The sequence below is a fragment of the Aythya fuligula genome, chromosome 13 (assembly GCF_009819795.1).
Source record: "Aythya fuligula isolate bAytFul2 chromosome 13, bAytFul2.pri, whole genome shotgun sequence".
In the NCBI taxonomy this organism is placed as follows: Eukaryota; Metazoa; Chordata; class Aves; order Anseriformes; family Anatidae; genus Aythya; species Aythya fuligula.
The window spans coordinates 11,898,168-11,914,236 of record NC_045571.1 but is presented as its reverse complement, the minus strand read 5'-3'; the positions used below and the strand labels follow the sequence as shown (position 1 = coordinate 11,914,236).

The 16,069-nt window shown below is 43.5% G+C and overlaps 1 protein-coding gene across 5 annotated transcripts in view; it reads right to left on the bottom strand.

Annotated features, from left to right (window-relative positions):
• HTR2C (5-hydroxytryptamine receptor 2C) overlaps window positions 1-3,979 on the bottom strand; it is a 225,565-nt gene extending 221,586 nt beyond the window's left edge. For all 5 annotated transcript variants that reach the window (XM_032196481.1, XM_032196475.1, XM_032196476.1 and 2 more), the window contains exon 1: window positions 3,511-3,979. The gene's annotated coding sequence lies outside the window, so the exon portion shown is untranslated. The remainder of the gene's footprint in view (window positions 1-3,510) is intronic.
• Window positions 3,980-16,069: the final 12,090 nt, after the last annotated feature.

The following is a 16,069-nucleotide window of genomic DNA, read 5'->3' as shown; positions in this document are numbered from 1 at the left end:
CAGAAAATAACCTTCTGGAACAATACACAATAGGTAGCAACTGCCTCTCGTCTTCAGGTGAAAAGTCACTTAATACTGCTTCACCTCAAAGCATTTCTACTCTGATGTGATGAAAAACTCTTTCTACAATACAGGTCCCTTTCCATGCATTTTCTAAGTGATTAAATCCTAGCACTCCTTTTTGACTTTTATTGCTTTTCGTACTGGTGAGAGCCATATAATGATTCATCATGAAAGTAATCTTTAAGCAGCTTTGTTCCTATTTGCTGCTATATATATTAAATATAAATTGCTCTTTGAATTCACCTCTAAAGTCAGACTCAATTTTTTATCTAACAAGAATGGTATTTCCAGTCATCATCTGAATACAGTAAAGTGAGAAAACCTTTTGCATAATATAAATATCTGCATTCGCTAAGAGGAGGCTGATGCCACCACCTACTGTGAACGCATTTTGTAAGTGGTTCAAAGCCAGATAGATTTCAGCTGCAGCAGGATAATCTCTTAAAGACACTCCAGTCCCTGTCAAAAAGGCACAGTTTTATCTCTGACTCAACAGTTTCTGGACCACAGGCTTCGAACACCTGTAGCTGATTTACAAGGACCATCCAAAGCACGAAAATGAAATGGTTACTGAAAGACTGCAGGCACCTAATTACTGACCTTCATTTATCTCCCCACAAACTCCAGAGACATCACTCCCTAGAAAACAGTTCTGGAAGATTCATTTTATTCCTTTTGCACTTCGTTATCCATTCTCTGCACCACCTGTGACTGACAAGAGGACGCTACTGACAAGCTGTACAAGTGTGCCTCAGCAGTCACAAGAGCTGCTGGATGAGGCTGGGCACTTGCTTCAGAGGACGCAAAAGCCACGTGGATCCCAGTACTGCTGATTCCAGGTCACCACTGGACCCAAATCTTGCAGTGAGGCAATGGTGAGAGACATTGGCAGCTCCTGCCCGCAGGCCACGCTGAGCATCCTGCCTTGTTCTCCAAGCCATGCACCTTTGTGACTCTTGGACCAACGAAGATATCACAGCACAGCTCCTGTGACACTCAGTGTTGATCACCCCTCATTTAATAAATTACAACTTAAAAAATTACCATTATTAACTCCAGCAAACAGCTCTTGACTTCCACATAATTAGAGTTTAATGCAAAACCATTACTGACCAAAAAAAGCTGTTTAGAAATAATCACTAGGTCAAATGTTGTGTTTTTATTTCCTGATTGGATGGGAGTACAACTATAAGGCACATATTCCCATAAGTACATTCAGATCTTATTGCATGTGAATAGGCTCCAACACTTGGCCGTTTTAGCAAAAGCACTTTACAAAAAACACACTTACTGCAACAGGGGCACAAAGATAGCCAAGACAGCCGCTGTCCACCAGGCAGAAAACTTGTTTGTAATTTTGAAAGCATTTTTGCGAGAAACATTTTGCTTTAATTCAGCCAGTTCTAATCACTACTCTGCCTGGATGCAAACAGCAGTAAATGGGATGACTACTACATGGTTTTTCTATCTGGTGTTTCCTGCACAGGTACTTTGGTCATTTAATTCTCACCAGATTTTATAAATGCATTTTTATAGAGAAGCTATTCAGATGACCTTATACCAGCACTACACTGCTGAGATTCCACTGGGTGTTCATATATTCATATTTTCACCTCTGGGTGAAACCAGGAGATTTTTCTCCCCTTTGTGGGAGATGTGTGTGTTGCTATGGAGAGCTGCTACCCAGCTTGGCCTCCTGCTTGGGTAACAAGGATCCTCGTTCACAGGACAGAGCAGACCAGCTGCTCCCCAAGCACCACCACAGCCTCTGTCCCCCACAGGGGTTAGAGCTTCTTGAGTCATATGCAGAAGCAAATCCACCAGACCCACTCCTGCTCCTCTATCTCCAACACAGAGCCCTTAGAGAGCATCAGAGGTCTTCTCTACGGGATCCCAAAGGAGGCTTCACAAATGTCCTGTTCTTGGGGGGGGGGGGGGGGGAAAGGAAGAAAAAAATATAATTTCTGCCTCACTTTTGGCCCTAATTTAGTGTTAAAGAAGGGGATTTTTTTACTAGCCTTCTCCGTGAGATAGGTCAATGCTGACTCAAGCACGGCACAACAGTTCTGGGAAGTTCAGGAGGCAATAATAAACACTCTGACCAATCTGCTCACAATCTGCTCAGGGGCAGCAACACATGCCAGACTGGAAGCCCTGACTACAAGAAAACGCTGCAAACCTTTTCAGTTACTTTTGAAGAAGACAGTCTTACTCTTTTTCCCCAAAGAGTGAAGTTATGAATAACACATTTGTTCTGCTACTAGGCCACGGAAATGGTTCTGGAACAGTTACCCAGCAGCGGCACTGTTGGCCGTGCTTTTTCAGTAGATTGGCAATGCCAGAAATGCGTACAAAACTCCATGTGATCCAGGCACAGAGTCTAGGCAGTGCCCACCTATTCTGCACAGGCAGGTTTCATTGGCAGGATGCGTGCTCATGTGCTCAGAAGCCAACATGCAAATGTACACGTGTAGGTTAGTCATGAGAACTGGTATCAAATTGGTACCCAGCACCCAACACCCTGCTTTTTCCAGCAGAATACATTTGAAAAGTTCCCTTTCAACTCAATCTTTACAGAGTAAAGCTCCCGCTGGAGGTCTCAAGACAAGTCAAAAACACATGCTCTGCTGGTGAGAAAGGCACAGCATCAGCTGCTGCTGATCTTGCTAGAGACTTCTCAAGAAGGCACCGTCCTAAACAAGCATAAGGAAACCGTATGCTGAAATTTGATGGCATTAGCATTTTTACTCCCCTAGGTATTTGCGGGGGAAAAAAATCAATTAAAGGTTGCAGGTAGTAAAGCAGTTAGCAGAGATGAACAGAACTCCCCTCCACAGAGCTGGGAAAGCAAAGCACAGAACAGACTCATCCACAGACAGCTCCTAAAATGAATTTCTTTCTCTGCTTCCAAATACCCAGATCAGCCTTTAGGACCCCTCTTCCTCTATGAAGGGCACCTCTTTTCTCCCTCTTGGTGTAATTTCACTCCTCCAGAAAACACCACCTCCCTGTCAGCAGCACTTTGTGTGGGTGTCCTCTGTCCTTCCCACATCCACCGGAGCAGAATGAAAGGACCTGTAGAGTGCACTGTATCTCTGCTTCTGAATGAAAGCATAACCCCATGTACTGCAGCCAGCCCCTTCAAAAGGTCACGCTAGGAAAAAACAAAAGCTCCCAGGTGCATTTCACAGACACCAAAGCAAGTCTGATCCAATTAAGTGCAACAACTTTAGTGCCAGGCACAAAAGGTATCCCTGAAATATCCCCTCCCCTCTCCCTCCTGCCACACACACAAAAACCACACACACATGCATTTCTGCCTGGCTTTAGGCTGCAAACTAAACCCATTTTCCACTGAAATCTTTTCGATCAGATAGCCCAGGATGAGGGGAGAACTGTAGCCCACAGACAAAGATCACAGCATATTGCATGGAGAGCAGCTCCTACCTCAGCCAGCCAACAGAGCCTGCAGGTCAACATAATTCCTCTTGGGTGGAGATATTTACCCCAGCTCCAGGAGCCGGGGTTCTGCTGCCATGCCCAGCACTTTGGACAGACCAGGAAAGCATCTTCTCTGAGCAGCGCGGCTTCTCACACACACCGAACTGCAGCAGCAGCAGCAGCCTGGGAGAGCATCAGCAGTTGAATTGCTGCACATGTATCTCTGCAGATTATTTCCTGCTTGAATACTTGGCATAAAGGCAGATGCTCTTAACCCTCCGGAGGCCTGTGACTCCGTACCCCATCAGCAGGGGCAAGCAAATAACTCCAAATATTCTGTGGTGAGGCCAGAGGGGAGAGAGTGAAGACACACAGGGCATCCTCTGAGAAGTAGTCCCAACCTCGAGTTAGTTGCAGTCACTTTGGGAGGCAGGCATTCCCACGGCAGCCCACAGCATCCCCAGCCAGGCACCGCACAGCTCCTGCTGCACCGACTGCTGCAGGTCCCCTGGCTCCAGCAAAATGCTGCTCGGAGCTCCCACGGGAGCCCAGGGGAGGGCCCACTGGGGTATCACAGCCAGCAAGCTGGATCGGCAGCTGGAGGCCAAGCAGCCGAGGAGGTGAGGAACGCAGGTGATGTGGAGAGCCCAGCGGTGTCACTGGGACTCGGGCAATACGGGGCTCCCACTCCTGGCACCAAGCCCTGTGGCCCCAGGCGCTGCCCAGCACCTGCAGGCACCCACGCTGCGGGCAGGCACGCGCTGCCCAGCCGGCACGGACAGCACTCAGCCGGCGAGCTTCGGCGCTGCTCCCTCTCACAAGCTGCGAATGTGACTGGAAAGCATGGCTGAAAAACATGCTACAATTAACAGGAGGGAGGGGGATACTATTGCTCTCCTGCTAGTCTTAAAGGCACATTGCTCACATGCGCCTGTTGGAGATGCAAACACCCACAGCTCCAGCCCAGCATCTCACCCGTCTGCAGGGAGCTGAGAACCCGGCAGCAGCCCCGATGGGTCGGGGAAATGAGAGTGCCCCGGGAGCCAGGAGGGGAAGGGGCAGCTAGCAAGAGAGCTCTCACATCGGGATCCAGGAACGAGGCCTTCTGCATCTCCATCCCAGGATCCAATCACTTGGGATGTCCCCATCACCTGGCCTGGATGCCTGCCCCCACCCCTCTGGCAGCATCCCAGCCAGACACTACATCCCACACAGCCCTGGCCACTGTCCTGCTTGCACCCCACTAGGCAAGGAGAACCTGGCACACCTCAGGGGCATGGTGCCCCTTGGTTTGGCTGGGCAGCAGGACCAGATTAGCAGTGCTGCTCCCCCCAGAGATACCAACCAGGACTACAACAGGTGCAGTTTTGCACCCTGATGCTACACGGAACAGATATCCCTTTCGTAATTCTTCTCTGAGCCATGATCTGCGACAGCTTAACATTCAACTCAGGCTAAAGTTGTGAGGAGACCAGTTGTAACCTGGTCTCAGCCTGGTTGCAACATCTGGTGCTACAGTCACCTCCCTTGCCCATCCTGGCAGCAGGGCTGTGCACCAGTCCAAAGCTTCACATTCTCTTCACTTCTCCTGCTGCCCTATTCTGCACGCCTTTGGATATTCTGCTTTGTCCTTCGATATATCATCCAACAAGGCATTAGCTCCAACCCACATAAAGCATTTCCCTTCTCCGCCCCCAAAATAGCTAGCATTTGAACACCCTTTACAAGTCTATTAAATAGGGAATTCACCCTCTTATAAACGTCTACTAGCAGTGGTCCTTGCCACACACAGTATGCTTTTCTTAGCAGGATGGGGTCAGTTGAAGCCGTGAACCTTGCTTAAACTGCTTTGAGGCACACAAGGTCATGTTAATACCTTTGATTCTCCAAGTCCAGTGGAGGCACCAGAATAAACTCATCTCCTACCTTCCTCTGTTATCATGAAGGAAACTATTAGCAGCATGGACATTTAGTCTTAGTAATGACAAGACAATTACTATGGCAAAGAAACTGTAATGCTAAGCATAGTTCAACTTCAGGCTTTTCTGAAAAACAGCCTTACAGAAAAAGGCACAGACTTTCTACCTTTGGCACACAGTCAGTGAAAAGTTACCTGATAGAAATACACATCGCAGCATAATAAATATCTGCTTTCCTGTAGTGTTAGTACAGAAGGTCCATTAAAACACAATCACTTGATGAGACAAGTTCAACACAAATATTACCACTTCCAGGCCATGCATCTTTGCACAAAAATACCACAGGGAATTAGTACCAATTTTTCTTTATTAAGCATCAAGTGTCTTAAAGAGAAGCAAGTCTTTTTGACATCAGACCTACAAAACATGTGTAAGTAGCAATCAAAACGCTAGCAGAGACACTTAAGGCTTTATACTCTTGAAGATTTTCCCCTGCGTATCAAAGATCAAATTTGTTCTACAGAGCATAGCTGAGGGTTTCTCAAGTATAATGCTTCATGAACCAACCTGATTAGTATGCAAACAGAGCACAGTGACTACCATCACATCATTACAAGTATCTATCCCGAAGTGTAGCAGTCCCTTGCAGCATACTGAATAGAAATATCCAACGTACAAACATTTTTTTTTTATTTAAAGTGCGAGACCCAACTGATCGATCAGAATTAAATTCAGTGGAAAGGACTGCTTATTACGTTCACAAGATCAAATGCTGATTTGAGTTATTCCATTGCATGCAATAGAGTGATTTGACATGAAAAACACAGAATGGTAGGGTCACATCTTACTGTCAGCTACAGGATGTGTCACTGAGAATTATGCACATGTGTAAGGGTAGAAATGGGCCATATTTAGCTGCAGTGAGTACGTTATCTTTTTGATTCAGGACAATAAGAAACCTTTTTTCTTTTTTTTTTTTTTTCCTTAAAAATTATGTTAGGTTGTGAAGCAAGGTCTGGAATTCACATTATAGTTGCACTAAACTGTATATTCCACCAAATATATACATATATTCCAATTAGAATACACAGCTCTTCACAGAAAGAAGAAAAAAAGTGAAAAACAACCCTTCTTGAAGGCTTTAAAGAATTAAAAATAAATGTGAACTTCAAGCAGCACAGCCACAATTACAGAGGTTTATAAAAGAGAACCTTGAAGTCAGAAACCTAAATGTAGCTATTCAAAATTTCTAGAAACATGTTCTAATCTATATTCATATATGATACCATGTAGGTCACAACGCATACTGTAAAACTTTCTGGAACTCAAACCTCTGAGGTTGTAGATGTCCATGTTGAACAATATGCCTAGCACACAAAACAAGCAAGCAATCCATGATACAGCAGGCACATTCAAGAGCACCTGGGAAGGCAGCATGTTGACCTTGCAGCACTACATAAGAAATAATACTACATTAAGTGGGTAGCTTGGAAAAGGCAGGGACCAGAGACAGATGGGGGCCTGGCAAGATGAGGTTGTACCCAGTAAATCACTTGTATGGGTCCTGCAGAACACCACAACCATCTCTGCTCAAAAATCATAGAATGTTGGCCCCAATCTTCATGTCACAAAATCAACATATCCTTCTCCTGATGTTCAATATCTGTCCTCCCTTTATAATTGGCCTCTGGCTATACTCACATGAAAGCTAATCTGTCTTCTAAGGAAATTGTCTTTTTTTTTTTTTTTTTTTTTTTTTTTTTTTCTTAAGGGAATCTGCTGCTACCACGTTGTATGTGATCATAATTATTTTGTTAACAGGTTTGTGCTTGTAAGTAATTGATTCATACAGCTACTGTCAGCACATACTACAGGTGATGTGTAAGATAATCCTTAGAAATGGGAGGAAAGGGCTTCTGTACTGAAAATCAATTTCAATAAAATCATTTCACGTTGCTAGAGGGCGATGGGAGTGGCTGAAATTTCACACTTGTGCACTTCATGCACTGAAATGACTGTGTGGGGCAACCACTTAGGCTGCCACAGGCAAGCACCTGAAGCCCTGAACATGGCAATAGTGAGAGAAGCACAGGAGTGAACCAGGATATCCTATGTGAGCAGCAGGCAGTAAGACTGTCCCTCCTGACTGTAACATCCACCTTGCAAACATGCAGTGAGAGTTGTACTCGGTTTAGTGAGTAGTTCCTATACAGACCATGAGTTGTAGGAAAATACTTGCCAAAAGTTGAGATGATGCCATAGAGCTAAACCCCTCTTAGAAGGATGCTTCACATACATGCCCAGAAACTGTAAAGATTAAGGCATAATTCTGCACTCCCTACAAGCTCACAGCTACAAATAAATTAAGGAGACTCTGGGATATACCAAGGCCTTTCACTCCAGCATTCCTGCCTTCATTCTTCCCCAGGACACTTAACAGAGCTTCTCCCAAATATTTTGTACCACTTTCAACTGTTCTCATCATCCCTACAAATAGCAAGCTCCTGAGCACTTGCCATGGCCTCCTGGATCTCTACAATTCAGAAACCACTGGGATGGTAACAAGGAGATTTCAGGCAGAAGAAGAGGGGCCTGGGGAGGCATTCAGGTGCCACAGCAGGATAAAAGTGCACAGGCTGAGAAATAATGGTACGGAGCTTTAGTGTACAGCTTTCTGGAAACCAAGCTCCCAACAAAGCTAACAAAAACAGAATTAAAGAATATAAAGTTTTAACATTTGCACATACATTAGCATGGTAAGCTGATAATTCTGGAGTTTATTTACATTGGGGAAATTTTAGAGCTTCAGAAAATGCATTAAAATCCAAACCACATTTCCAGGCTTGAGCACCTCACTGGGAAATATCAGAGGACCAGCCTTCAAGGGTTAGCCAGGGAAATGCATGTAGATCAGAATGGGAGTTTTCCCCATGTCCCCTAGGAGATTAAAAAAAATAATAATAATAAAGCCCTTTCAAACATATTGTGAAGACAAAAAAAATCACCCACCTGATCTGGGCTATTTTACAAGTAGATATGTTTCTAAAAAAATAGAAATAATGTTGAAATTTTAAAATCAGTATTTATGTTATGTTTGAAAATATTCTATTATACTGTGAAATTAAAATTTCACAGCCCACATCGATTTGAAAATGGAAGTATTTGCACTATGAGAAAGGTTTGCAGAATTCAATTAATATACTGGCACAGAGTTAAAAATTCATGTTTGGATAACCTGGGGATTAGAAACTTCCCACAGGTGTCTTGAACAAGCTTGCTGGTTACACATTTTTGAGGGCACCCTTTTTGGGTGTTTTGTTTTTTTTTTTGAGGAATCACTTGATTTCTCATAAATCAAAATTTTATTTGAAAATTCAACACTAAAAGAGGAATACAAGAATAAATCAGTCATCCATGTGGTGAATGCACTGTGCATTCAGAGACTTCTGGGCTGAACCCTGTAACCATAACCAACTACGGTGCATACATGTACAAATCAGTGCATCTCAAAATGAAGTTATTAAAGAAAAGGCATTGTCCCTCTCATGAGACCCCACCTGGAGTGCTACATGCACCTCTGGGGTCCTCTGCATAAAGACATGGGTCTGTTGGAACGAGTCCAGAGGAGGGCAACAAGGATGATCATAGGGCTGGAGGACCACAGGTAACGGTCCTACCAGCTTTAATCTGAAAGAGGGTAGATTTAGGTTAGATATATGGAAAAAATTCTTCACCATGACAGTGATGAGGCACTGGAACAGGCTGCCAAGAGAAGTTGTGAATACCCTATCCCTGGAACTGTTCAAGGACAGCGTGGATGGGGCTTTGGGCAACCTGGCTTAGCGAAAGGTACCCCTGTCCTTGGCATGGGGGGTTGGATCCTGATGGTCTTTAAGGTCCCTTCCAATGCAAGCCATTCTATGATTCTATAATTAAGTTAAATTGAGCTGCGTTATAAAGGAGTGAGACTAAATTATTTAAAACTTCCTTTCTGGCCATATGTGCTGTGAATGGTTGATAAATCGTAGGAAGAACATGCTACTTTTAGATCTCTTGACTTTCCTGCTCCAGGGCCCTTGTCTCTCCCACTGAGCAAACAGGAAATTAATGCTTATTGCTAGCAGGAAGCTGGGAAACGTGGGTTCTACTCCTGGTTCTGGTGCCAGCACGATGAATTACTTTGGACTATTTATTGAAGCTCATAACCAACCCTCTAAAACAGCCTCAACAATTCCACATGTATCTGGGAGGTAATTTGGAAAAGGTGGATGCCACGCAGACCCCTGTGGTGTCTGCCTGCAACATCACTGACTCCATAAACACAAAAAACTGCCGAGGCAAACCTTGCGACTAAGGTCTGTGGTCCTCCAGAAGGCACAAATGCTTCCACACTCCAACCACCAGCTTTCACTCCTCCAACTTCCTCTGCTACCCACTGGAGACCACTTCTGACATGCACCCACAGCACCATCTCCAGGCCTCCACTGCTCAGCTGTCCCCTGCCCTGTTGCTCCCAAACGCAGCATCCCTTCCCTGGAGATCCATCGCCCTCGATACCCCTTCTGAGACCACTTAGGGTCTCACATATTGGCACTGAGGAACTCCTTAAAACTGAACCAACGTTAAGAACAGAAAAACAATGGCTGACCGTGAAAGCAATGGGCCTTTTCTTCACACAAAGCTAAGAAAAGAACCTGCATGCTGGGGGTGCCCCCTGCTTCTCAGCTGCAGCATGAGCCCATCCACACTAAAGGCAGCACTTGGTGGAGTCAGAGCAGAAGGGAGTCTGTTGTTTAAACCTGAATTCTTCAACTTCAAATTCTTCATTCTTCCAAAAATCCCAGGGGAAGAAGCAGGAGAGGAGCGAGACATCACAGCTGACATACCACATACCATGGCACTGAAGGAGGACCTGCTCCTTCTATGCCTCCTGGGGCTGAGGAGACAGTTTCTTGTACAACAGCTGTCAAAACCTTGCTTTGCCATGGTTCAGCAAGCTTTGCCTCAGCCTTCTGCTAGCTCGGAGGTCTGGGGACAGCCCTGCATGCTCTCCTTTTTCCCTGAGAGTTTCAAGCACCTGTGTGCACCCAAGGGCTCTCCTGGAGCTCAGGGAGCAGGACACTGCCCCTTTCTGCACCCAGGATGCTCTGGGAGGCCCCACTGTCCTCTCCTTCCCATTCATGCTCTCCTAGCTACTGGCTAACAGAGTGAGAGGGGGGTAAACATTGCAGAGGAGCTCAGCGGTCAGCACATTTCCCTGGCACATCATGTCCTGATCTCTGCTCTTCACACACTCAATCACCTTGCGCTGGGCTGCAGGGGTGCCACAGCTGCTGCTCCAGCCGCAGGCTGGGTTGTAGATCCAGCATTTTCCAGCTGGCCAGAGAAGCAGACTTTGTCTCCCATTCCTGTGCAGGACACTCACTGGTGCATTGCGATTGCTCAGCCTGAATGTATTAACCCAAGAGCACTAAAAAGGTTTTTATCTGAAGTTGGACTAGAAGGAAAATGACTAAGAAGCTTTGGCAGGTGGGGTGAAACCTATCATTAATTTTAGCAGCAAATGATCTAAAATATATACACACATTGTCCTTTTACACAGGCACTGGCTTTCTCTATTGCTGCTTTAAAAATGTCATACTAGCTCCACCTAGCACATTGAATGCTTATGCTAGCACTGGTGAATCATTCAGGATAAGTACGGTCATTTTTGTTCAGTTTGATCAACTGGGTATTTTTTGCAATTCCAACTAATGCTTCCATTTAATTCCTCCACAAACTCCCATGGGAAAAAATATGGTCTTCAGCTAATCTCTTAAGGGTACATTTACTAAGCATGCAAAACATTTTACAAATAACGAGGAGGAGAAGGCAACACTTTGTTATGCATCACATGTATTTTAAAAGTCCATTAGAGCCCTCTGGATTTATCATGCTGTCAGAACCCAGATGGATATTTAATACAAGTACAATTTCAAAGGTCAGTACAGAAATCCAACTGGCTCATCTGGAATTGCCTGGGCCATACAAGTGCTCAGGCCACTCCTTGCAGACACCACCTAATGACTCGTACCTTGCAAGCTCTGCTGGTCCCAGCTGGATCAATATTTCCTATAAAAGTTTCTTCACGGCAGCTAAGCAGTACAACCACTAAACCCAGATTCCTGGAACACTAATTCCAAAGGAAAGACAAGCAGACAAAGATACTACTGCAGCACACCTAGTTTTTCTGATTACCATTTTTTTTTCCTGCTAAATTTAGCACAGAGCCAATCATTATACAGTAATCTGGACAACAGACAAAATGAAAAGGTGTCTGGAGAAGACCCGATGATTGAGGTATGCCATGCACTTACCTACAGAAATCCAGGAGGAGTTGCTGCCATGTCTAACAGCACAGCTTCCCTTTTAGCAGGGCTCACAAGGGGTAGCACTACTGGTAATTGCCTTTAAAGCAATACTTGGGCAAGGAAGGAAACATTCCTGAGGGCTGGCCCTGTGCCACAGATATTCTGTGTGCTGTGCGTAGTCGTTCCAAAGGAACGGATTCTTGCTGAGCATCCAAATGTGAGTAAGCAAAAGATAAATCATTCAGGGCATGTTTTCCAATGTCACAAGGGGAATACTTGCAGAGAAAACTTTTCTGCCATTCAAATGTCTGGTACTATGGGCCAGACCATGTTGTCTGGGACATACTCAGAGAAGAAAAACAAGAATAAATCAATAAAAGGTTGGGGAGAGTTAAAGTCATTATATGAAGAAGACCTGATTTGTAGTCCACTTTTGTGGGCTTAGAGCTTTGTTGTTCAAGTGGTTTATGGTTCAAGTCCATAGGCTTTTTCATCAGAAGGACCATTTCACTTTTTTTTCCCTGTGTCAGGTGACAGATATTCTTACAGATGTGGTATTTCAGACTGAACTGGAATGACATAAGCGTTAGAGTATGGGCATCCAGAGAACATCCCAAGCCTAGCCAAACTCACACTGCAACCCCAGTCAAAAATAAGTTCAAGCACTTCTGCTTTAAGACCAAGCTGGAGATCGAGGGTCATATAAGAATGCATTCAGAAACCTACAGGCAAAGGGAGAGTGATGGGCGGAATTTGCTTGGATTTGCAGAAAACAAGGGTTAAAACTTATGTCTCCATAGCTTTTTGCAGTTATGGGAGATAAGGCACAAGAAAGAGACACAAAAGAAACATGAGGAAGGGGATCAACCATCATCAAATCCTCAGTTCAGTATATTGCTTATTGGAAGCAGACTCCTCTGTACATATATGTGGTTCCTCTGTACATATGTGTACATATTCCTATGTACAGAGGCTCCTCTTTGCATGTGTACATATTAGTGGTTTTTGCTATAACCAAAAATTATAACCAAGATAACCAAATATAAAAAACAGTTTTGAAGATTAGACACCCACAGAGATGAGAAAAAGAGTTCATGTCGATCTTTGCCATAGCACCGAGTAATACCAAAAAAGAGTCAGAAACATAGATCAGAGTCCAATTCACCCCACAGGAATTTAAGAAGAACATCCCAAAGGTTGCACTACCTCTCCTGTGTGAGAATCTTGTTCCTGTTTTACAGAAGTACCATTGCTGCTGTACACACTTGGAGCAGCCTGAGCCCATATGCTTGGGTGGCTTTGGGCCCACACTGAGACACGTGCCAGTTCCACTAGGGCAAGAGGTGTTAAGTGAATCTGCATGCAGATGGGGAGTATGCATAGTGAAGAGAGTGCCAGCTTCTTGGCAGGATGCTGCTCGGCTGCGAGGGTGATGCCATGTTGATAGCAGATGCTGTTAACACCTGTTGATGGGTACAGCACTCTTTATAAAAGCAGTCAACCGTGGGAGGCAGGAAAGCATGGGGTTTGTAGGCACTCAGAGGACAGAAACAGATAATTGCTTTCCAGGTGCCAGCAGGCAGTAAACAAAGGAAAACCTGTGCTGCAATGTTGCAGAGACAGGCAGGACATGAGGGAATCTGCAACAAACATAAGTCCTCAAGGCAAAGAAATACCAACCTGAAGCTGCGGGACCCAGTGTGATGGACTCCGTGTGTTAAAGGAATTTTCATGTGCAGCAACAGCAAAGCAGAAAACACAAAACCCTGTTAAGCTTCAAAGGGTGTTGAGTTTAGCACAGAGGTGAGGAGACCACTTTGCCCAAGCAACATGGGCTGAAATGAGCCATTTGGGGAAAAAAAAAAAAAAAAAAGAAGATTAGGGCTATGTAGTCAAAAAAAGACAAAGAGAGAATGGTTGCCTTTCTCAGTCACCCAGCTGGGAGGCTCTACACAAACTGCCTGAGACAATTTCTATCCAAGCATGTTGCCACTGTTCCTGTAGAACAGGCACGTTCTGGCTACTTCCTATTCACTAAGACTTCAACCCACTCAGCTGGCCAAGACAGGAACCTCAGTGTGATGCATAATTTTGCAATGTTCAGTGCAAGAAATTCTCTAGGTATGAGCCAGCTGCCTTGCACAAGACAGATCTGGAAGGCCACCACACCTTCATCATTCCCTTAGAGAGCACTCTTTACTCATTACTTCATTCTTCCGCAGAATTTTTCTTTTTCCCCAGACACCACAAGTACTCAAATACAACATAACCTAGAGAGCATCCACTTAATTACTTGTATATAGGACAAAAAAAAAAAAAAAAAGCATAGGGCTGTGAAAGCTGCAATACTGTACAGACATTCAAATGTTTTCAAGCCAGCAGCTTTCTAAACCTAATATCATTTCTACGTATTTCATAATCTTCATTGGATCTTGATTCAATGTAAACATCTGTGTTTATGACATTCTTTGGCAGGGGCTCCCCAGGCAGTTTGTCCATTGTATTAGGATCCTTCTGGTTGATTACACTAAACCTGGCATGTGATAGCTTCATTGGTGTGTTCTCAGACCAGCACTACCTGAGAGAGCAAGCCATCCATCCCTACCCACCATATCATTTTATACTCTGCCATATCCCACCCTACACCATCTTTTTCCACACTTTGTGTTCCAAATGAGTAGGTTTCATTCAAGCAGTTTTTGTGCTTCCTTTTCAGTATCATTCTTAAATATTCCCCCTATTCGGTCTGCCATAAAAACTCATGCTGCATTCATATTAATATACTTTCTCTGCTAACATTTTTTTTCCAAATCTCCACTCAAAGCTGATGTGTGTCTTTTCAGTACTTATCATTACTAAACCCCCAGATTTCATATAAGCATGTTTTTGTTTTGTTTTGTTTTTTTCCCTTTGAGTCTATCAAAAAAATACCCTAGATGATTACTGTCTTCTGACCACGTTTCAAGACTCAGCTTGTTTGTTACCACAGATGAATAAAAACAAAGAAAATAGTTCTGGAAATGCTGTCCATTGCTTCTGATATTTTTAATTAGTTTAGTGCTTTCATTAAAATCATCAAAAAAAAAAAAAAAAAAAAAAAAATCCAGCCCTTGGGAAGAGACTAAACAGAAGAAAAAAAAAAAAAAAAAAAAAAAAAAAAAACTCTTCATATGCAAAATTAAGAAAGCAAAAATAGAAACAGGTTTTTAAAAGAGCACCTCTGGTTGACCCTAAGAATATCTTTTGTCATCCCCCCCAGCTCCAACAATACTATCAACCAGCTGGCTGCATAATTTAGCATACAATATCTTATGCATCTTGATGTTATCACAACACTTTATAGATGCTAATGGAAATGGTTAAATGGACTTTTTAGATCTTATATAGTGCTTGCTTTGGTCTGCAGAGGTTTACTCTGCACCCAGTCAACTGCCTAATCTGATGTACTGAAATCTACTGTCAAATGAAGCACAAAGTAAAACGCATTTAATAAATGGAATAGAGACCAGCTGACCATGAAAAACATATTGTTCAGTCATTCTTCCTTTAAACCTTTAGCTTTTCAAAAACCCACACAACGATATATCTAATATGCCCAGCTTTAATTTTTAGAACTCCTTTTTTCCTAGGCTCATTCCTTCTTCTGTGGCTTGCTATTATAAAGACCACGCAATACAATTTACTAGAAAATAATAATGCTAATAAACCACTATGCAGTATATTTTATTTCACAAGTTTACTACAAATTTCATGCATTTTGTCATAAACTAACAAAGAATAGAAAAGTGCTTTTTGCCTGCCTATGGCTTTTACTAATTAAAGCCACTAAGGACTTTTTTTCCAAGCCATCCACCACAAAAAAAAAAAAAAAAAAAAAAAAAAGAGTTAAAACACTGGAAGAAAGCAGTAGCATACCAGCAATGTTGCAGTTCAAACAGTTCATCCTCAAACTGGTTGTTGTTGTTGTTGTTTGTTTATTTAAATCAAACATCAGTCTGGCAGGATAGATATCATGTCCAGAAAGATGTTTTCCCAGGGTGAAAACAATCCCTCAATCCTTTGCAATCTATCTATTCTGACCTTGTGATCTTCCACATGCACACACGGGGAAGTTGACAGTATAATTTGTAGAACATCAAAATATGGATTCCACCCCCACACTCCCAAATTAAACCCTATAAGAAAGAAAGAAAGAACAATATGGATTAGCTGTATCTAGGAAGGTGGAGAAAAAAAAGGCTGTTGCTAAACATAACTCCAAGAGAACTGCACTCATTATAATAATACAATTATTAC